The sequence below is a fragment of the Globicephala melas genome, chromosome 13, assembly GCF_963455315.2.
Source record: "Globicephala melas chromosome 13, mGloMel1.2, whole genome shotgun sequence".
Lineage (NCBI taxonomy): Eukaryota > Metazoa > Chordata > Mammalia > Artiodactyla > Delphinidae > Globicephala > Globicephala melas.
Genome location: NC_083326.1, coordinates 15,507,092 through 15,531,514, shown reverse-complemented (window position 1 = coordinate 15,531,514; position 24,423 = coordinate 15,507,092). Strand labels below are relative to the sequence as shown.

The 24,423-nt window shown below is 34.8% G+C and overlaps 1 pseudogene; it reads right to left on the bottom strand.

The window, feature by feature from the left end:
- Positions 1-24,423, bottom strand: part of LOC115859305 (glutamate decarboxylase 1-like) — a 40,780-nt pseudogene that overhangs the window by 8,675 nt on the left and 7,682 nt on the right.

Sequence of the window (24,423 nt, the reverse complement as noted above, 5' to 3'; positions counted from 1 at the left end):
ATTTTTAGTGAGGTGGATGGACCTAGAGTCTATCATACAGAGTGAAGTAAGTCAGAAAGAGAAAAACAAATACCGTATGCTAACACATCTATATGGAATCTAAGAAAAAAAAAAAAAAAAGGTCATGAAGTACCTAGGGGTGAGACAGGAATAAAGACACAGATCTACTAGACTAGAGCATGGACTTGAGGATGTGGGGAGGGGGAAGGGTAAGTGGTGACAAAGTGAGAGAGTAGCATGGACATATATACACTACCAAACGTAAGGTAGATAGCTAATGGGAAGCAGCCGCATAGCACAGGGAGATCAGCTAGGTGGTTTGTGACCACCTAGAGGGGTGGGATAGGGAGGGTGGGAGGGAGGGAATGCAAGAGGGAAGAGATATGGGAACATATGTATATGTATAGCTGATTCACTTTGTTATACAGCAGAAACTAACACACCAGTGTAAAGCAATTATAGTCCAATAAAGATGTTAAATAAATAAATAAATTCACATCCTTTCTCTGAAAACCTTGCCAACAGGTGGGTGTCAAAATACAGATTTTTTTATAATAAGTAGTTTAGTCCATATATAGACGATAATGCAGCATTTCATTGGGGTCTGGGGCTGTATGTCATAATCAAATTCATTAACATTTCTATAGTGAAGTATGAATATCTACATTAAGTGGGTACATAGAGTCAATATGAGCCTCACAACAGGTCAGGATTGGTTTTGTCACCTGATGAACTACAAAAAAATTAATTGTTCAGAATGTCTTTAAATTTTAAAATTGTAAATAAGGGACTGTAAACCTATAATCCTTCAATTCTTGCTTAATTGGTGATAATTTATAAGGGAATAAAGAGGGAATTGTAATAGATAAGTTGGAGAGTATAGCAGAGGTTAGAGATCACAAAGCTCATACATGTTAGAGCAAAGATTTGAAAATGAATGAGATTAACCTCAGGTCCATCTTCCCTGCTAAATGACACTGGTCATAGATGAAGGACTACCTAAAAGCTGAAAGATATTGAGGGGAAACAATTCCAATCAGAGATGATGAAAACTTGCACTATGACAGAGAAGGCAGATTCAAAGAAATAAGAAGAGTTAAATATCTTAATTAGATTTTTTAAAGAGCAATTCAAACTTGCCCTAAGAAAGCAGTTAGTATTTGAATGGGAAAAAATAATTGCAATATTTTAACTTAAATAAAAGGACTATATCATAAAATAAAAAGATCAAAAGGGAAGGATCAGTTTTCTTCAACAGGGCAAATGGTGCTGCACTACGTTAATTCAATGAGGCCACAATTAGTTTGGTTTTGAACATTCACAATGAAGCTAATCATTACCAAGACATCCATTATGTCCCTACTTGAAAATAGAAATTATTTACTTTTTCCCCAGTCAGGATAGCAGAGCACTGAAGGAGAATACCCATGAGTTTATGTGGATTTCAGGTCACAGAGTTGGCCCTAGGTGACAAAACAGCCCCAGTTAGTGCTCACCGTCTAATGAAAGAAAATAGAAGCATAAATAGGTTCTTTCGCTTGCACAAGCAATGGCCCAGGTCTCACCTTTCAATGCCACTGAGTTTATAGGAGTGGTTTCTGGACAGCAACAATCCACCTCCCCAAGCTGCCTGTAACAGATACAAAGGATTTGTGTTCCTATTTCTTTTTTTTTTTTTTTTGCGGTACGCGGGCCTCTCACTGTTGTGGCCTCTCCCATTGTGGAGCACAGGCTCCGGACGCGCAGGCTCAGTGGCCATGGCCCACGGCCCAGCCGCTCCGCGGCACGTGGGATCCTCCCGGACCGGGGCACGAACCCGTGTCCCCTGCATCGGCAGGCGGACTCTCAACCACTGCGCCACAAGGGAAGCCCTCTATTTCTTTTTACATAGCACTTCATGCTTTTTCCTATGTTAATTTTATTTCAAAAGTTGATGAAGATTTAATTGTTATTCAAGATAATTATAAACTTGGCTATAATTATCCTACTTAGAAGAACAATGCATTTAAAAATTTCCTCCTATTAGTTTTCATTGTCTATTCATGACATAGTAAAGTTTTTTTCTAATTAATTCAAAGAGATACCTTCTGTGTAATTTCCAGAGACAGAAATTTTTAAAAGTTGGAATCAGATTTGGCAATACTACAGAAAAATTAAAATATCTACCGTATTATATAACTTTAAATTTGTCCAAAGCCAAAGACATTTTTGCCCAAAGTCACTGTACCAAACTAATAGCATCAAAACTTTTGATTTCCATAATAGCTATTAATTAAGAAACGTATATTAGAGTAATGGGCTAAGTCCTTTTGATTTAAAATTGTTTTAACTATTTCTTTAAACTGATTTTCTAAATTGTTGGTTGAATATTAATAGAGGTTTAGACTTTTTTTAAACACTAGATACATTTGTAGCTCATTCCATGATAGTGTATTAAGTCTAATTTAAGATAATTTATGCAAATAAGACTATTCTTTCTTGATATTTATTCTTTATAAAAATTAGGGTTACAGAAATTTTTGTCTTGCCTGCAATGTCAATTAAAAAATTTTAAGGACTATTCATAGGATACATCTTTTTAAAAAGGTGAACCATGATCCAGACTCAAGGACGTGACTTACATCCACATGCATCCAGAGTTTGTGCATCTCACAAATATCTGCGATGTCGTGGAGTGGGTCGCAGGCCCCGAACACTGTGCTGCCAGCTGTGGCAGTGACACAAAAAGGAGTTTGGCCCTGGTGATGACAAAAGCTGCATCATTCTTACAATCCCATGAAGTCCACTCCTATGCTAATATTGTTACTTAACCGTTACACTTCTGGACATCAGGAAGCTGGATAACTTTGACTAAGGGCATTAAGTACTTAAAAATTTCAAATACTCAAAGGTACCTACAGTAATGGAAAAAGTAGCTTAACCATAAGATGAACTAATACCACTACCTCTGAGTCTCATTTATTGTTATTTCTCTCTGAATTTATTTTCAGAAAATCATACCACAACAATAGAGCTGACCAAACCCCTTTATTAGTAAATATCCTGATAACTTTTCTTTTGATAGTTAACAGAAACAAAATTATCAGGAAATACTACAATGTTAATTATTTCACTTCAGTTTTAGAAGAAATTTCCTACATTTAGGGATTATTTTATTTCCTTTAGCAATTATCAATTGTTTTCCACTAACAAAAATAGGTGAAGAGGGCTCCCCTGGTGGCGCAGTGGTTGAGAGTCCGCCTGCCGATGCAGGGGACACGGGTTCGTGCCCCGGTCCGGGAAGATCCCACATGCCGCGGAGCGGCTGGGCCCGTGAGCCATGGCCGCTGAGCCTGCGCGTCCAGAGCCTGTGCTCCGCAACGGGAGAGGCCACAACAGTGAGAGGCCCGCAAACCGCAAAAAAAAAAAAAAAAAGGTGAAGAAAATTAAGATGCATTTGTGTGTTAAATATGGAACTTCAGAACATACCTTCCTTTTAGCTTGTAATATATTTTTCTCCAACTCAGCTGGAATCATCTTTCCCCTTAAAAATGCAAATACACATTGATTTCTTATCAGTGAATAAACAAACCAATTCTACCAATTAGAAGAATACATAATATTCAAGATTAAAAAATTAGTTTTTATTGTCTCCCAAAGGTATTTATAGGTGTAAAAACAACTATTAAGTAAATGTTTAATTGTCTAAAACCAATGTTAAATATCGTGTTATTTGAGTTAAAGAATGCTTAATTTACTATTCAATCATCTTAAAATCAGCATTACTTACAAATCAGAAGATTCTGATTTTTCTAAGAAAGATACAGATGATTCTTTTCTTTCTTTCTTTCTTTCTCTTTTTCTTTCTTTCTTTCTTTCTTTCTTTCTTTCTTTCTTTCTTTCCTTCCCTCCCTCCCTCCCTCCCTCCCTCCCTTCCTTCCTTTCTTTCTTTCATCTACCTAATTATTAACCTTTAATTATAAAGACTTCTTAGTATCAAGGTAGAAAAATCAAGTATCCAAATTGGGGGAGTGGGGGAAGAACATGACACAAATTCAGGTGGCCTCACATTTCTTCACAGAGAATTTCTGGGAAAAAAACCCAAAAGCCAATATTCTACTCCATCCAGTTTTCAGACTAAAATCCTGTCTATTGATGATTCAGACGAAACATTTCTCTTAAAAGTCAGGAACAAGATAAGGATGCTCACTACCATCAATATTATAGTATTTTTTTCTGAAGAAATACCTATTAGCTAGCTAGATGATTATAATGATGATGATAGATAGATAAAAAGAAGAGGAGAAAAAAACCCTAATTTGAGTACATATGGTTGTATACCTGGAAGTCCTAACATTGTTTATTGAAAAACTCTTGAAAATGATAAGAATGTTGAGCAAATGGGTGGTTACAAAAATTAGGTTCCTATTTTTTAAAACTAATTGTTCTGAATAAACATAGAACATATCCTATTCATAGCAGTAAAAAAGATATAAAGTATCTGGGGGAGGGATTCTCAGGAAATGTTCAGGATTTATATAAAGAAAACCAAATGACTTGAGATAAGTATTGAATTATAAACATAAAACATATTTGCAAAATATTTTATATTCATATATTTTATATTTCAAAACTTTTCAATATATAAATATTTTTTTACAAGCCAATAAATAATAAACCACCAATAAAATATGGGCAAAAAACATGAACAGACAGATCATGGTAATACACAATTGGCTGGTCCATATATTGGCTATACATTGTCCCAAATAACTAAACGTCACCTTTGTCTATCAGAATTTTCAAGTATAGAAGTATTGATAATATTCAGGCTTCACAAGGTAGATAAGAGTATCAATTAACTGAAAAATGTTTGAAGGGCAAATAAAAATCTTTATGAAATTGTAAGTGCAGACATTCTTTGAACCAATAATTCAACCTCTAGAGATTCACATGAGAAATATTAAAACACAGACACTCAAATATATTTATATAATTATATTCATTTAAGCATTGTTCTTAAATACCAAAATCTAGGTGAAAACCCTTTTAAATAAGATATGTGAAATTATGTTAGTTATAAAATGGAAAACTCCAAAGTAATTAAAAAAGAATAAGGAAGGTCTGTATAAATTCATGGGATAAGATTCCTAAGATATATTCTAGAGCCAAAAAAAATAAAAGAATAAGTTGCAGATTATAACACAGAATTTGATATGCATAAATGTATAAATACATTTGATATGCATCAAAATGATCTCCCAGAATATATGTATTTGTAATGTAGTTTAGTTATGAAAAGTAGGATTCAAGACAAATGGAAATATACTTTCACTCTGTAGATTTCTAATGCAGTTGAATTTTTCATCTCTAAACATCATTATATTGCTAACTGGATCTACTTAAAACAAGGAACGGATATGTGACAGTCTCACTGATTTAGGACTATACTTAGTAAAGAAGTCTTAACAGTAGGATAGGATACCTTGGTGCTTGTTTCATAATTACTTCTAGTTAAAATTATTGAAACTAATATGGGAGAGTATTCTTGCTAAAAATTGGGATAATAGAAAAATGGGATTTTAATCTTCATACCAAGCATGATAATAAAAAATTTTGAGAATGTATTAAGGACGTACCTTTCATCACATTTTGCTTCAATTACATTATCAGTTCCCATACCAAGGATTGCTGCAGCTTTTTTTTACTGAATATTGACCCTTGGGCAAAAATGAAAACAAGAAAGGTATTAATTCTCCCGCCTTAAATCATCACTTACACTAGTGCATCACTCACACTAGGGCTTATACGCATAGCTTTGCATGGGTTTGTGCATGGACACACACACACACACACACACACACACACACACACACACACACACGCAAGTAGAGTTCTTAAGGCATAGTTCCAGACCCTTATCATTACATTTGTTGAGATGAAGAAGGTTGTAGTACCTCTTTCCAGGAGGCACTGTCACAGAACACGACTCTTTAAATGCAGGAGTTTGAATATTCTCGTTCTCTGTATATACATGAATCGTGTCATTTATAAATTTAGTGACAATATCCTCCAGGTAAATCCTTACATGTTATGGACAGGTTTAAGTCTTGAATTTCCAATTTTTTTTAAAGAGTGAGGCCTGAAGAAATGAATCAATTCTTACTCTGCTTGCAGTTTTTAATGTTGACTTTGACATCAACTTTGATTTCTTGCCTTCTAGGTGACTACTATCTCCTTGTAGCATTTGCATAATGTAAACAGTATCAGTAAGATGGAGGTGACAGCTCAAAGATAAACTTGGCCTGGGTTATTTTTAGCTGCCCGGAAAAGACCAGATATATGAGAGAAACAAGTAGAGAAATTTAAAATCCTAACCATATATTTTCATTTCAATGGAGAATGCATAGATGAAATAGGAAATGTTCTTTTTTAATCTGTATTGTGGAATTTCAGCTTATTTGCTCATTATATTTAAAAAGTATATGTGAAATGATGAAAATGACATTTGTAAACAAGCATCTTCAATTGTATTAAGTTTTATAGTAAATTACATTAAATATGCAGCAGTGGTCTCTAATTTGATAATATACATTTATATAATGCCAATTTGAGTTTGGCAAAGGAAAGACATTGCAAACATGGGGACATTTTAAAGAAAACCCTGTATTTCCAAGTACTTTTAGATAGAATTCGCAAGCTGGGACTACAATTACACTTTAAGATTATAACTGTTACCATGGTAGAAAAGAAAAAAGTGATTGGATTTATTAGAGGGATGAATTGATTTTTTAAAAATACGTATTGTTACTAGGCACAGGGTTGGAACATTAAAACTAAAGGAGACCTCAATGGATATATTGTCAGTATCAGAAACATCTGGCTGAGGACCTATAAAAACAAAGCTTTCTTGTCAACCGACTCTTACAGTCCTAACTGGAAAAAGAAAACATTAAACACATTCTCGTTCTTTTAATTCAACTTTAAAGTGAACCATTATATCTTTGAATTTTCTGTCTTGCTTTTTTTATGGTATAGGTAGCAAAATGTTTTATATTTATAATCACATTTTTTCTGTTAGTTTCTCCTATGTTGAAATAAAATTTTAATACTGACTTATCTGTACTGCTAATCTATAGAGTCTATACCAACTGGAAAGTTGTTTTTCCCCTTTCCAATATTAATCCATAGATCCAGACAGATTACTGAATATATTTAATGGAAAAATGAAGCTAATAGTCTCAGTCTTTCAATTACTTTATCAGTGTATCTTAGAAGACTCTTAAAAGTTGGAAAAATCTAAACTTTATACTTACTTGTTCAGAAACAAACAATACAATGCATGGAAGTGCTGTCATGCCTTTTGTTTTTATCTCTGGATATTGCCTATAACGAGCTACTAATATACCATAGAGGTTTGATATACTCCCACCTATGGAAGAGAAATCGTGACTGTTAATCTAGTTTCCAAAATCAGAAATGTGGATTGAAATCATGACAATTTGAGAGTTTTCTGAAACTAAAATTGTGCCAAATCACTGATGTCATTTTTAAAATAGCCTTCCTTGAAAGTGTTAAGAGAAAGCTCAAACAACACAATTCACAACTTTAAGATTTCTAAAAACTTTCTTTATAATTATAACCAACACAACGGCTTATGAACATTTATCTCTGGAAAACAGTCATATTAGTTGAAATACATTTTGAGTGTCTCCTGATATTTCTTTTCGCTCATAAACATTTTCCTTACCAGATGAAAATATTCCATCTGCTTCTGTTTCTCTCCAGCCAGTAATTTCACACATTTTCTTAAGAAGAATTGTTTCCATGACAGTACATACTGGAGCTATTTCATAGGTAAACCTATAATATAGAAATTCTACTGTGAATTATATTACATGGAAGAGGATAAATAAAATCATGTGCTAGATGAGATTCTACACACTTCTGTATGCTATAATAGACTGTGCAAGAAATGGTTACGTTTTATATGTTCTGACTGGTCCCTTCCAGATCTAGAGTGCGTTAGTTCTACAAAGGAAGTATCAAGGTTTCCATGTTTTTGTGAGGTAGCTGGGAATTTCATTTTCCACCAAAAGGAATTTGAAAGTAGCTCCGTCCCCTCAGCACACACACAACAGTGTTTGGGACAGAAAATGTCCAGTTATCAAGAAAATATTTACACATTTCCTAGGGGACAAGTTAGAAAGACAGATATCTAGAGCTACAGACAGTATCTTGCAGAACCTGAAAGAGCCTTTTCTAAAAACTGATAAATGTTTTTCACCTAAAGACTGTACTGTGAGCAAACACACCCCAAAAAAAGGCTAAATACGGTTATGTTTTCAATAACAGCTTGAAGCAAGCAGACGTTACAGGAACCACATGGGCCCCATGGAAAAGAATTCAGAGAGCACTGTTACGGGGAGTCTCCTCTGAGTCTCCCTGTGAAATTAGCTCCAGAGAAAGAAGCTGGGATTTAAAAGAAGGCTCTAAGCTTTTCTCTATATGTATCCTATGCAATAAACAGTGATGCATGTGCAGTGAGCTCTGAAATCAAAAAATGGGTTCAGTTGTTCTCAAGAAATCCTTTTATTTGTTCTTAAAAAAATTGTAAAGATCTCTCTAAGTGTAATTATATATGATGCCGGTATCAGGGACCACGTATGTGCCACTTCAGATGTCCTCAGCTTTCTCTGTCTCTAAGGCCTTTGGATGTTATTCAGGCCCAGCCACCACTGTGACCACTTTAACTCTGACTCACCCACAACCCAATGGAGAGTCGCCTCCCACCCACACTTGCAGTCTCTGACCTTCAGCCCCAGGGTCTTCCTTTTGCCCTTAGTATCACAAGTCATGGAATCAGCTGGTAATGCCAAGAATGCCCAGTTATTATGTGTGGGGAACTTAACATCCCATCGTGCAGTCCTTCGGCTGTAAGAGACCTGGTTGAGAATAAATTTGTTCCCCTTGCTCCCTCCAGAGGGACTGATGTTAGAAGCAGTCACTTACAGGGGGCCATATATCCCAGGAGATCATGCACTCACCTCTGTTTATACTAAGTGGTAGCCAGGTCTAAAATGCCCTTCATGTTACCCTCTGCCCTGTCCTGACTCCCTTCATTTCCCCCAATCCTGCTCCTCTGCAGGGCATGCCCTAATAAAGTGTTAATCTATAAACTCTGGCCCCAGGCTCTGCACAAAAACACAGATTAAGAAAATCCATTACCTATTAGAATTAGGCTTCTAGTTCCAAGAAGAACAAAGTTTACATAGCAAGCCTACGGATGTCCATTTCAATGAGGCTCATTTCTGCCAGTGTTCTGTCAATTTCAGCTTCTACGCACATTACATTTTTGATCCTATTTCAATTCCATGGAGTAGACATTATTATTTTCAGACAACGGAGACCCATTAAATGGTAGAATTAGGACTTAAATTTGGTTCTCGTTAATTCCATCTCGCATGCTTTTCCATTACCTCAGATTATGGTAGGAGATACCCATGGAGCTATCCAATGGAGATATCCATTCATTAAAATGAGAAAAATTCAAAGGTAAAGAACCCTCTCTTAAATCCTTTGTCTTTGCATCTTCCATGTATTCTTTCCACTATTTCTGTTTAAACCAAGAATCTATATTTTCTTCACACAAAAAATGATTAAGTTTCATAATAATGGGATTCCAAATAATGAAGCAAGATTTATAAAATGATTTTTGTGTGATAATTTATATAACATATAAAGTGCATCATATAGTCTCAAAAGATATGTTTTTTAAAGTATTACTCTATGCATGTTTAAATAAAGGGCCATAATCAAGCAATAAAAATTAAAACTAGCAGTAAACTGTGCAGGTTATTTTTACATGCATTTCACATCTATAAATCCCTGTGCATCATTAAAATCCCAATGACAACTAAACAGTTAAAATAAACCACAGTTTTCCCACATAGCAAAGCAGTCACTTCTCATAAATGTTTAGTTCTTGGTTTTAAAGTTTAAATTTCTACCACCTTTCTCTTTTGATAGCTAGTTAAATTATATTAACATCTGACACAGACTGATCCTTTCAATTTCATATCTAATCATTTCCCTATCCCTTTAACCTTGAAATATATTGCCCTAAAATTAATTTTACTTCAAAACGTTGCAGCAGTGTATCTAATTTTCTTATAACTGTAAGTTTTGCTGTGGCAAAGTTCAAAATTTGTAAGGAATCACATTGGAGTTCAATTTAACTTTCCTTTAATAGTTTACTTTCTTCACCTTCAAGCAGATTGAAGTTCTAATTTATATTCAGGAAACTTTTCACATACTTGTCTGTGTCTTTTTTCGACTACGTGCTCTGGGCTGTTTTGGGTAGTGTTGAAATGATTCCAATCCTGGAGCTGGGCTCCCAATCTGCACACTAATAACTCAGACTAAAAAACTGAACTTTACTACTTACCAGGAAATTCATATCCTGAGATTTTCTAGAGAGAGACTGTCCAGAGGACCAGTCAAAATGTCACTCAGGGAACAGGAACCATCTTCTTTGCATTTCTCTCGGGGTATCAACTATTTGTTTCTGATATAGCAAACATCCTATCCAGCAAAATGTAACTTCCGCAACTGACATCTTCACTCTTGCTTGTGTGTCTAATAGTCTCACATTCCTTAGACCCAGAAGGATACTGACATGTTGGTATTTGCAGTGGCTGTCAACCATTCCCCTGCAAGTCCAATCACATCTAGCCCACTGGAGAGCTGGTTAAAATAGCATGGATGTCCTAGAAAAAAAGACAAAATTGCAAATGGGTCAAAGTAAAAACACAAAATTGCAAATGGGTCAAAGTAAAAACACAAGGCTAAAAAGTAGTTAAATTTTATAGCAGTTTCTCAGTGAACAGGTATTATGGATCAAGCACACTTTACTTATTTCATTCAGTAAATATTCCTGAGCAATTATCATATGCAGGGACAATGCTGCGTATTGGGATCCAGTGGGCATACAAGGTGGACATAGCTGCTACCATGGGGATCTCACTGACTGGTGGAAGAAAAAGACAATAATCAAGTAATGACACAAATGTGTTTAATTACAGTAAAAATCACTACAAAGGAAAGGATCAGGATGTTATAAGACCATTCCTAGGGCATCCACAGCAGTCAGGGGAGCAGAAGAGGCAATCTCCAGAGAAGGCTTCTTGGAGGAGGTGATCTTTCAGGGACAATTTGGTTGGTTTCCAAACAGTGGAGGAGGATTATTATGAGCACAAGGAACAGCTATGAGAAGGCACTGAATTGAGAAGGGGCTTGAATGCCAATGCCAGAGTGAGGAGCCCACCTAAAGCAGACCAAGGATGCGGGGTGTAAAGCTACCTCAGTGAATGGGGGATCAACCACCTAAAAGGTAAAACAATTTTCCCTCCGAAGTTCCTTATCCATTTTTTGATTAAAACATCAAGTCCCTAGAGATTATCATACTAAGCAAAGTAACTCAAAGAAAGGCAAATACCATATGCTATCACCTATATGTGGAATCTAAAATATGACACAAATGAACTTATCTATGAAACAGAAACAGGCTCACAGACACGGAGAACAGACTTGTGGTTGCCAAGGGGGAGGGGGGTGGGGGGAGGGATGGAGTGGGAGTTTGGGCTTAGCAGGTGCAAACTATTATATATAGAATGGATAAACAACAAGACCTATTGTATAGCACCGAAAACAATATCCAATATCCTGTAATAAACCATAATGGAAAATAATTTTTAAAAAGCACCAAAAAAAGATAAATAATTTCAACTAGGTTCTGAAGAACCTAGGGGCAGGACAGGAATAAAGACGCAGATGTAGAGAATGGACTTGAGGACACGGGGAGGGGGAAGGGTAAGCTGGGACGAAGTTGAGAGAGTGGCATGGACATATATACACTACCAAATGTAAAATAGATAGCTAGTGGGAAGCAGCCACATAGCACAGGGAGATCAGCTCGGTGCTTTGTGACCACTTAGAGGGGTGGGATAGGGAGGGTGGGAGAGAGACGCAAGAGGGAGGAGAAATGGGGATAAATGTATATGTATAGTTACTCACTTTGTTGTACAGCAGAAACTAACACACCATTGTAAAGCAATTATAGTCCAATAAAGATGTGAAAAAATAAAAATAAAAAAACACCAAAAATAGATAATTTCAACTATGAAAAAAACCAGGTCCCTCTTAAAATGATGTTTTGAAATTTTATATTAAGAAAGGATCACCAAACATTACTTGTCAAACTGAACAATCTATATTCAGCTCAGTTTAAATTAATCTTCCCCTCCTTAGCTCCAAAACGGATTGTTCTTTGCACTGGTTTTACACTATATCTTAAAGATGATGTGCATGATAGCTCTTTTTGAATCTCTTTTTTGCCTCTAGAGCCTGTTCAAATATTGTTTGCTCCTGGAAGTATCATTGCTTTAAGAGATTAAGAATCAAGTTACAACGATATTAATTTATTCAGAAAACACTTTCTAAAATGTAGGCTGTATATATAAATTATACATATATCTAATTTTAGCACTCTATGTTTTATTGATGTATAGAGACAATAAATTAAGCATCAATAATGATTATCAAATAAAACAAAAAAATGAAAAAGGTAAATAAAAATTTTATGTTATTTGCCATTGAGATATAACTCTCCAAATCAAAATCATTTTTTTACTTTTCTCTGTTAATTAATAAGCAATTCATATATGACAATACCAATTTAAAATAAACCAAATGTTTTAAATAAAAATGAATAAAATTGGAGTATTTTTCAACACAAATGTAAACTCAAAGCTATTCATCCAGTTCAGTTCAGACACACAAATTTGAAAATCACCTGTTTTAACACCATATTTTAAGGTATCTGTGCAGTAACCAAGCAACTGCTCCAGAGACTCAGGATGGTCAGATGGCTATTAAGTCAAACCCATCCAAACCTTCAAGAAGTTGATGAGGATGATGAAAAGTCCAATATTTTACTCTTAACATCAAAAGTTTTCTCGATGTAGTGCAGAAGAATATTTACCACTTGTAGCAGAAAACATTTTGTTAAATCTTTGCCATCCTTGGATGGCAACAAATCTAGAGAAAAAAAAAAGAGAGATAAACAGCAGGGTCAGTAACTAAAGAGCCAAAGAAAATCACCATGAGACTGAGTTTTGATCATTAAATATTAAAGATATTAAAAGGCCATGTCAAATAGCAAATGAAGCAGCATTTGTCCAAATCCAACAAGTAATCTTCATTCAAAGTCCCACTGGATAACAGTTTTCACCAAAAAATAGACCATTTTAGATTAACATCATTGGACAGAAGAATTGTCCCTTCAAGTTCTCCTAGATGGACCTTATTTGTCTTGTCAAAAACTGAGCTGGTAAGTGTACTTTTAAAAGTAAGCTGAAGAATCAGATCTTAAGGAAATCATAATTGCTTCAATAAATATGTAGATGACATAGAATTTTGTAAAAAGAAAACAAATAACATTTGTTAATGGCATCCATACCTGAAGCGTAAGCATTTGATAAATTAGTCATTAAATTCTCAGTGTGAGCTTCTTTTTTTGCATCTTTGTCAGCTGATTGAAATGGATAGACAGATTTTTTCTCATGTTTCCTATCTAAGTTGAGAAAGAAAGTTATTTGTGATTATTAAAACATGCTGATAATATGTATTTACTGCTTTTATCTGTAATCAAATGTATGCCTCCAAAAAATTCATAACATTAGCAATTTTATTTACACATGATCTCTGGTGAAGAGGTGTAAACTGGAGAGAAGCATTAGCTCTACTGAAGTTACGTAAGGCTCTTTAGTTTCCTATCAGTTTAGTGTAGAGGATTAGTAATTTAGTAATTAAGACCTATCATGTTTAACTATAACAATGCCTACTATATAAGATCCTGAGGTGCCTTGCATACATATTAGCATTTAACTATAAATTCTACTACATACTAAGAGTCCTAAGTGCTGTACACACATTTTAATCCTTATAAAGAGATTTTTCCCAGTATGCACATAAACAGATTTAAAGAAGTTAAGAAATAATAATAATTAACACTTGTTGAGCACATACTATGGCCCAGGAGCTGTTCTAAGTATCTCACATGTATTATTCTATTCAATCCTTATAGCATAGGCTTATGATGTAGATAACTATTATTATTAACAAAGATAGCTTTATATATGGTGGAACTAGAATTTATAGACAGGTATTTGAATCGAAACGCCATTAAGTTATCTATCCTCTTTAAAAATTAATATTTGAAAATAGTAAGTCTTGAGGTCTTCTTCAATAAAAGTATTTAACCAGATATCCAATCAAGCAAGTAATTCATTGTTAAGCATCATTTTATGTTCTGGGCAATGTATGGGAAAAAAGAAAGTACAAACTATAATGTATAAAATCAACTTGTTTACCTATAGCTATATAGAAAAAACACAAAGTAATCAGAAAATGATGTATGGCTAAATTTTGTAGTTTGGATTTTATAAGCTTACTAGTATTGTTTCCAGTTCTAATGGATCTTTCTTAAAGTAAAATAAGCTATTTCCCTATATAATCCAGACTACATTTGTTAAAACTGTAGCAAGATTAATTTGGTTTAATTTTTAAGCATTGCTACAACAATTAACAATTGATAAAACATAAGCATTTTAAATGTTTATGTATGACAGATAAAAGTGTTCTATAATAGCTTTTTCCATAAATAAAAACCTGATACATGAAAAAAACTGTGCATAAGAAAAGAGCAGAAATTACAGAAATGTGAGATGATTTGCAAAGAATGCAGTGTTCTTAAAAACAAATTTCCATATTACATGTTGACCCAGTAGACATATATTAGGTTAATACTTTGTACAATTTTTTTTGTAGAGGAAAATTGCTTTCTTCGAGTTTCACTGCTATAGACAATGAGAAATAATTGATAATAAGTAAATTTTAAAGTACTAAAGCTTTAAAAGCATTACTTTTTAAAAATAATTAGTGGAAACAAAAAGCACAAGGAAAAGGGAAAGTAAAAAGCTTCTGTACATGAAACAGTATTACAGAACGTTTATAAGGAAATTATGTAGAAACCAAAAAATTTGATATTATTGGCATAAGAATTATATTCCACTAATAGCTCAACTACACATTGGATCTACAACCTAAAACTAAATTAAATTAATCTTTAATAACAAAATGCTTGTTTTAAATGCATAAGTAAGATAATGATTGCTCATATGCTTCTGTCAAAATATGTTAATAGGGCTTCCCTGGTGGCGCAGTGGTTGAGAGTCCGCCTGCCAATGCAGGGGACACGGGTTAGTGCCCCGGTCCGGGAAGATCGCACATGCCGTGGAGCGGCTGGGCCTGTAAGCCATGGCCGCTGAGCCTGCGCGTGCGGAGCCTGTGCTCCGCAGCGGGAGGGGCCGCATCGGTGAGAGGCCCGTGTACCGCAAAAAAAAAAAAAAAAAAAAAAAACTATCTGCAAATATAAAATTAATTTGATTCTTGACTGTGTTATTGTCTGGACACCCTCCTCTAATTTCCCCATGAGAGTGATGTTCTCAATTTATTCACCTCTTTATCTCTGGTTCCCAAGATGTGGTGGTATATATTAAGTAGCTAATAATGATCTGGAATAAATCAATTATTTGTTTGTTTTTTCTTAAAAACATTTACATTCCTGAAATTCTTCTTCAGGACTCAAAATGTTTACCTATGAAATAGCACCTTTAATCACAAAGTAAAATTCTACATCTAATGGAAACTCTGTTGATACATATAAATTAGGCCACAGTGACAGTGCGCCAAGTTCAGAAGTAACTGAATTGGTCCTGCTTAACAAACCTCTTCATCACACATCGAAATCCTTAAAAATCAAATTGAATAAGAACATTTGTTAATAAAAACGGAGTCCATCAAATGAAATTGCTATTACTTTTATTAGGAGAAATCAGTTAGAAAAGCATGCTGTTTCTAAATATATCAAGTTATTAAGTCAAGATTACTAATGACAGTTTAACAGCTGGCAACTTGAGAGTTGTTTGATCTCAAAGACAAACAGAATAGGAGCCAGTTTTCTGGAAATCTAGTTTCAAGCAGTGACAACCCTTAGAGATCACATTTTTTAAAAAAGAAATTCTAAATTACTGATAATTCAAATATGGCTTTGAAAATATCATAAATAATATGTGAATATAATATATAAGATTTAATATTTTTCCAGCAACCTATGCCTGACATCTGTCTTCTTAGAAGATCAGAAGATATTGCTGATTTAGAAGTAGAAAATATTGAGAATTATGTACTTTACATTAAAGAGTATATGAGTAAACTTTTCTTGTTATACTTATTTTGAGGATACACTCATAAATTTGAGGGCAGTTTTGTCATCTTGATCATTCTGTGTTTTTCAAACGCTGGAATTCTGTACAGAGAATGGGATGTAGAGGGCACTGTTGGACTTAAAAACAGAGGTAGCCTGTGCAGGATGAAATTCAAGGAATTAACTCAGCAGGATCCGTTTCTCTCACCTTGTTTACCAGACTAGAAAACAAAAGTATTTTTTTAAATATTTGATAGTCCAAAATGCTACTTTTTCCTCTTACAGTGTATTAAGAAAATCAGATTGTTGTATTGTTCATACAGGAATTTTCTTACAATACAACAAAATCATTAATAAAATTATTTTAAAAACCAGGTAGAGAGCTTTATAATGTCACGTGGTACATATTTTTCAGCTCTGGGGAAGATATGTATTAGCTTGGAGAGGTCAAATTTAAGGAAAAGCAATATGCTTTAGATGTGATTAATCCAGGACTCCCACAATAAGAGAAATTATTTCTTTATCCACACTCAGTAATCCTCAGTTTGTTTTTAACACTCATTTTTTGATGCAGGTGTTAGAAATCTAATTGCCTCCTTTGATTGAGATGAGTGTATTTTTTATCCCATTTCTTCTCCTTACATCAAAAATGCTGCCAAGTCATTAACAGTCATGAAAAATTCCACCCTAATCCCCAAGTCTTTTGGTACCTATGACCTACAAATTCTCTCCTGAAAGGAAATCTACTCATTTTCTTTATTTCTCTCACAGGGACATTCTATCACCTATCACAGTTTATTTGTGAGCATGTGTCACCCTCTTACTAGACTCCTGAGAGCCACAGTCATGAAGCCACAGTCTAGAGAACCCAGAACCAAGGTCAGCATGCTGTGCTTCGCAGACTTAGGTGAGAGGCCTCCCAACAAAAGGCCCAGGCAAGGCCCTACTTGGGGAAATGGAACAGACTTTGTACAACTTCCATTTTCAGCATCCTTTACCCTCCACCTGTGATCACATCCTCATGCCTCTCCCACCAGGCGAGAGGCCTCCATCTCACTCTGGTATTTCACCTGGGCTGGTCCTCACTAGGTAAGGTAAATATATGATTTTCTACCTAAAGCCTTTGAGAATAGAGAGGGCACTACTAAAATACAAATGTCTGAAAGTTACATTAATAATTTAAATGTCATTTAACAGAGTAACACTTAACCTGAGATTCACACATGAGCTAAAGAGAAGTTATTGGCCCATATCACAGGGCCTCAATTACGCCCCATGCGCATACATACTGACTTCCTGAGGGAGATATATTTCCATGATATGATAGCAGATAGAAGCAAATGAACTTTGTGTTTAGTTTTCTGTTAACCGAGAAGAAAAACAATACAGAAATGAGTGCAGACTCTCTCTCCAAAGAAAAAATCTTCAAATCCTCTCACCACTAATTCATAGGAAGGAGGTAGGAGAACCCACTTCCTGTAACCTTGGAGGTACAGTGATTCTACCTGCTAGAAAAACAGCCAATCAGAGATTTTACTGCCGACACATCCACAGCAACCCTGTTCTGTGACGACAGGAACTCTTGTTCCCGACTTGGAGGATGGTTCAAGAAACAGTGGTTTGGGCTTCCCTGGTGGCGCAGTGGTTGAGAATCTGCCTGCTGATGCAGGGGACACGGGTTCGAGCCCTGGTCTGGGAAGATCCCACATGCCGCGGAACAACTAGGCCCGTGAGCCACAACTACTGAGCCTACGCATCTGGAGCCTGTGCTCCGCAACAGAGGCCGCGACAGTGAGAGGCCCGCGCACCGCGATGAAGAGGGGCCCCCACTTGCCGCAACTAGAGAAAGCCCTCGCATGGAGACGAAGACCCAACACGGCAAAAATAAATAAATAAATAAAATTTTTTTTAAAAAAGGCAAAATTCCTTTAAAAAAAAAAAACAGTGGTTTATGGTGTGAATTTGGGTAAGTTAGAAAACCTTGTTAACCTCGTAGAGATTAATATCTTCTTTAAAGATCATTCTGAAGATCAAATGAAATAATATTTCCACACTCATTTTCCCATTCATTCAATAAAAAACTAATGAGTAATTAATTACTAAGTGCTATTCACCATTCTAAGTGCTAGGGATATTGTCGTTTTGTTTTGTTTTTTTTAAATCCCTTGGTATTAGTGTATCAGCTGTTGAGTTACTAATGAAGAGTATTCATTCTGTAAATAGCAGTGATAACTATAACTGCAAATTTATTTCCCTATAGTGCTTACATGTGCATCCTAAAGACAAACACTTTTTCTAGGATGTACAAAGTATAAACTGATAATCTTGATTTCATAAACTCAGGGCCAGAGATTTATAAAGGGGTAAATTTGAAATTAAATCTTATATATATGAAAGAGAAGATAAATATTATTCTGGATATGGCCATTTTAAAGATACTTGGTTTTCCAGTATTTTAGGAGCATCTTAAGACGATAAGAACATATTATTAATCAATTCATTTAGTTTTCAACTGCTTCCTCAGAGCTAAAAAAAAAAAAAAAAGCCCTTCCTTGAATTACGTATATATGCTAAACTAACCAAAATATGCCCTATGCTTACACACTTCTTGATAGTTCCAAAACCATGTGATATTTTTTACTTTCAAAAGAAGGCTTTCATATATTTATTTTTAATTATGAAAGATTTCAAAGACAGTCAAAGTACAGAGAACAATAAAACAATGTACTCACTACCCAGATTTTAAAATTGTTTTGCCATGTTTACCTCAGGATTTTATATATATACATTTACTATAAAATGTATATACATAAATAATAATGTATTTTATTATATGCAGATTTTTAAATGTATAAAAATAAAGTTTATATAAAGTGTTACAAAAAAGATTAAAAGTCTCTCCTCCATCTCTCCCCACACCCTTCTCCTCATGAGGAAGCCATGTACATCCTTCCGTCTACAATTTATAAATTTATAACATATTTCCCTACCTGTAAACAACAAATACAATTCCTCAACGTATTTGTAAAATTCACACCATAATATAATTATTATTTACCTTTTTAAACTCAACATTAAGTTTTAATATTTATCAATTCTGATTGAAACAAATTAAATTCATTTCTGTTGTATAAGTGCACCATAGTAAGGTGTTCCTTGTACCTATTGATATACATTTATTTGTTAGTTTGTTCATTTGTTTTTGCTTTTTCAAACAAGGCTATAATGACTATACTAGGATGCTCACCTGCACATACGTTCAGGTCTTTTACATAGGTTTTAATTCTGTTAAGTAGAATGGCAGGATCAAAACACAGGCACAGCTCAGCTTTATTAGAAATTGCCTGTTGCTCCCCGCAAACAGTGCAAACACTTAGATTCCTACAAGCCTTGCATGAGAGAATTTGTTTCCCCATATTCTAGCTAAGACTTGGTATTATCAGAGTTTTAAGTTCTGCCAATCATGTAAAACGGTATTTCACTGTTGTTATAATTTACATTCTCCTGATAAATAATGAGGCTTTTCGTATGTCTATTGGCTCTTGGGGTTCCCTTGCAGTGAACTGCCTGATTTTTACCCATTTCATAATTGACTTGCCTTTCTCTTGTTAGTTTATCTATACTTCTCTGAGTTTTAAACTTTTGCTTTTTACATTTCAGACTTTAAGTGTTCTCCATGCTGTGAGCAGGGATCTGATTTAAGTTTTTAATCATATATATAGCTGAGTAGTGAACACCACTTTTTAAAAACATTCATCCTTTTACTAGTCCATTATTTTTTGTAGTGCTATCTCTATTATATTATAACTTCCTTTATATATTCATAGGTAGTTTTTAGCCTTTATTCTTGTTAATGTGAAGTTTACTCCTTGTTCTTTGTCAAGATTGTTTTGGCTCTTTTAGGTTGCCTGTCTTTTCATGTGAATTTTAGGATCTGAATATTAATTTCCACAGCAAGAAAAAACTCCAACTGGCATTTTTATAGGGATTTCATTAAATGTGTTGGTAAATTTGGGAGTATTGCTTTATTAACAATATTAGGTCTTCCAATCCATGAACATGCAATAACTTTTCATTTATTTAGGTCTATTTCAATTTCTTTCAACAGGGTTTTGTAGTTTTCAATGCGAAATTTTGCACTTACTGTTAAATTTGTTTCCAGGTATTTTATTCCTTTTGATACCATTGTAAATTTAATCATTTTCTCAACTTTATTTTTGGATTGTTCATTGCTGTTTTATAGAAATACAGTTGATTTTTTAATATTGATCTTGTATCATGCTACTTTGCTGAACTCCTTTATTAGTTCTAACAGACTTTTGAGGGTAGATTCATTGGTATTTTCTATACACAAGATCATGTCACGTCATCTACAGGTAGAGATAGTCTTTCTTCTTTCCAATCTGTACGCCTTTCGTTTGTTTTTTTCTTGCCCTGACTAGACCCTTCCAGTATATTGTTGAGCAGAAGTAGGACAGTGAAACTCCTCGTCTTACTCCTAATATAGGTGGGAAAACATCCAGTCTTTCACCGTTAAGTATATTAGCTGTGGTTTTTGTGGGTTTGTTTGTTTTTTCATCTATGACATTCATCAGTTTGAGAAAGGTCTCTTCTATGCCTAGTTTGCTGGGTGTTTTTATTATGAAAGGGTGTTGGATTTTTGTCAGATGATTTTCTGTAGCTTTTGAGATAATCATGTATTTTTTCCCTTTTATTCTGTTAACAAAATATATGACATTGATTGATAGTGTGAATTCGTAAGTGACTCATGAGTCACATTTTTTTGAGTTTTCAATTTTAAAAGCCATTCCCCTCCCCAGTGTCAGCCTGTACCGGGGGCAAATAACAAGCTTCTTTCAACTTTCCTAGGCTGGTGAGAAGATTTTTTTCCAGTTTCATTTTCACAGAAGAGGAAGCACCACAAAGTCCTGGCCTTACGGTTTTATTTAGGATTTTCGGACCTAAGACTTAGTAAGTCCAAAGCCCCATGTGGAGTCAGAACCTCTGCTCCAAATTTTCTAGGCTTTACATCTCATCCTGTTGCCTCTTCTTCCCACTTTCAGGGTTTGCAAAATCATCAGCTCTAGTCTCTTGACCTGGCATTGAGGGTCTTATCTATTTCCAGCACTCAAAAATGTTTTTTCTTTATAACTCAGCTATATATTTTAAGTGTTTTTATATTTTATTCATCATTTTATTATTTGTAATGGACAGGATCCATTTTGGTTCTGTCCTATGTTTTGCTGGAGACATTGATATTTATTCTTTCACATTCTAGTGAATATATGCAACAGTAATAAAAACTAAATCATTGATTCTTTAAATAACGGTATTATTAATAAATAACTATTAGTTATTAGCAAATAACTATTAGTTAATAGTAAAAATCATACAATGTAATATATATGATCTCCACCTTATATTTTAGAATTCTCTTTTTTTTATTAGAAGCCAAGAAACACAATTCAGTAGAGAAAAATGCAAATTTGAATACTTTTCTATGACTAAAATGGACAATGTGTGAGGATTTATTTTTTCATCCAAAAATAAACTATTCCACTAAATTGATACAAAATACTCATTATATTTGAATATATGCCTATGCTATAAGTATGATATTCAAGGGCAAGAAGGTAGAGGAACAATGAAAAGATTCCCCGAATATTGACAGAAATGTCACCGGAGCGCTACCAAAGTTTACCTGGTAGTTACACACACCCCAGACATTGTCATGCTTGTTTACATCACATCTTGGCCTTCTCTGTTTGTAAGGTTCTCTAGAGGAAAGGAAAGCAAAGCATGAAATCTTGCCACCTCCTGGGACTCTTTCAGGACCTTCCCTGGGCATTTACCAGGTGTAGGCCAGCTAAAGACCACAGAGAAATAAAAGGTAGCTCTTCCTCATGAATAGTTGGAGCTCCCTTGACAGTAAATTACATTAACTGTTGACACTGCTCTTTCTACAGTAAAGTCATGGAAGTTCATCATAAGTGCACTTTTAATAGAAGCAGCGTTGAACAATGCCTGGCACACGGTAGAACTCAATTTCCTATCTTTATTCTTCCTAGTTATATTGTAGTAATTATCATAATATGCTAAGAACTTGTGCATCAATCAGTGTAGAAAGGAGACATGCCCTGTGGCGACTGGCTAAGGTTCACTGCCACAGGGATAATGTGGATACGTTTTTTTCGTGATATTACGGATGCACATGCACTGTGTCTCATTTCCCATCACTACTTGGAGGAGCATATCTTTCACATGCCCTAGGCTTTCAATTAGCCTTCAAAACAATCTTGTAAGAGTGGTGCCAGTTTTCCTCCTCTTTAAAGATGAGGCTCAAAGAAGATGGGGATATTCTCGTAAGTAAGGGGTGGAGCTTGGATTAAAATCCTAGTTTGCTTAACTCCAAAGCACTATATTATTAAAGGGGAACATATTTCTAATGTCCTTGTCCAGCAGTGATGTCACGGGAAAGAAATGGTTGTATGCATAAAGATGAGTGGCCGGGGTTCTGACATGTATGACCCATTCATTCTTTTAAGCCATTGTGAATGCCTGGACTGTTTACCTTTAAGGGAGGTGCACCCTGCTCAAGTTTAAAGAAACTGACAACTCTGTGGGAGTGTCACTGATAACAAAAACGCTTTGCCTCTCTAAACTTTACAATTATTTTTACAAGGAAAACAGTTTGATATTTACAGGACCTAAAAACCCATGAAGTGAGTGAATGGGACTATGCTAAGATTCTAATCATTTTATCTCTATGGCTAATGGCTTATATGACTATATATATTCATAAATGGGGCATATCACCCTTCGGTAATGCACTTGGGTAAAGCAGTAGGATGAGAAGTAGCAGAAACTATTTCATCACCCTAATGTGGTGAAACTGATGATGGTGCTAAGACTGAATTTCAGGGAACACAAGTGATGACAGCTCACAAAAACAAATTCAAAGGCAATAAATATACAGCATTTACACGATTCCAGGAAACAGGGTGTATGAGTTAATAGCACAGAGCATGAGGGTGATGTTCTATCCCGAAAACATGCCCATTGCTGACTGCCTGCTGACCTTTCCATCTACAGCTAATAATCTTGATTTCTGAAACAATGTATGCTAGATAACATTATTTGAACTGTATTCTTTATTTCTGGGTGCGTGAGTTATTGGTTGCTTTATGTCAGTGACAGACTGGCCTTTAGTTTGTTTCAGTTGAAGGACATAGTGGAAACCTCATGAATAGAATCAGTTTGCTTATCTTCTATTAACTTACAAGAATCTTCAGTTCAAAGGGCAATATCTGACTATTGAAAAAAGGGAAATTGATGTTTTCCTTTGTTAGACACATTTGTGTCATTTATGCGTTTCATCCTATGATCAGCTTTCTACTCGCAGTAATCTGATCTAAAAATATAAAAATGGGCAATTGTGAATCTTATTCTTGATGATGTAATTATTTTCTACTTTCTGACTTTGGACAAAGAAACTTCTGAATTCATGATGGCAAATCACCAACCACTTTTCTCTTACAAGCACTGATTTTTTCCTACTACAGGTCTTCTTTTAGTTACCTGAATTCTACACACTAACACTTGATGGCTTTGGATTCCAGAAGGATAAATAAAAAAGCATGTTTGTATAAGTCAAGATTTTCTCTGTTCTTGTGAGAGAGCTAAATATCTTGGGACTGAAAAATGTGTTGGCTTCTCAGAAAATTTATAGACTAAAGTTTAGAAAATATAAATATGGCTGATAATTTCAAAATAGGAATGAGAAAAGATTTTGTTCATCTGCACAGATATTTTATTTTCCTCCGTTTACTGCTCATTGGGATTTCTTGTATACATTTGAGGTTTATTTGAACAACTTTAAACTTCAGTGTCTTTCCCGCTGCTTGTTTCAAATTCATACATTTCTCTATGAAATATTGGTGATAATCAGGGCTCATATTCAACCACTTCTGAAATATCATATGGGTTAGTAAAATACTGAAATAATAGTAGAAGCCCTACCCCTATAAGATCGTCCACTATACAGCCCCACCTTTCTGCCAGGGACCTTGAATATATTTGGGGTTGGAAATATTGGGAGGTTAAAATTGAAATAATAT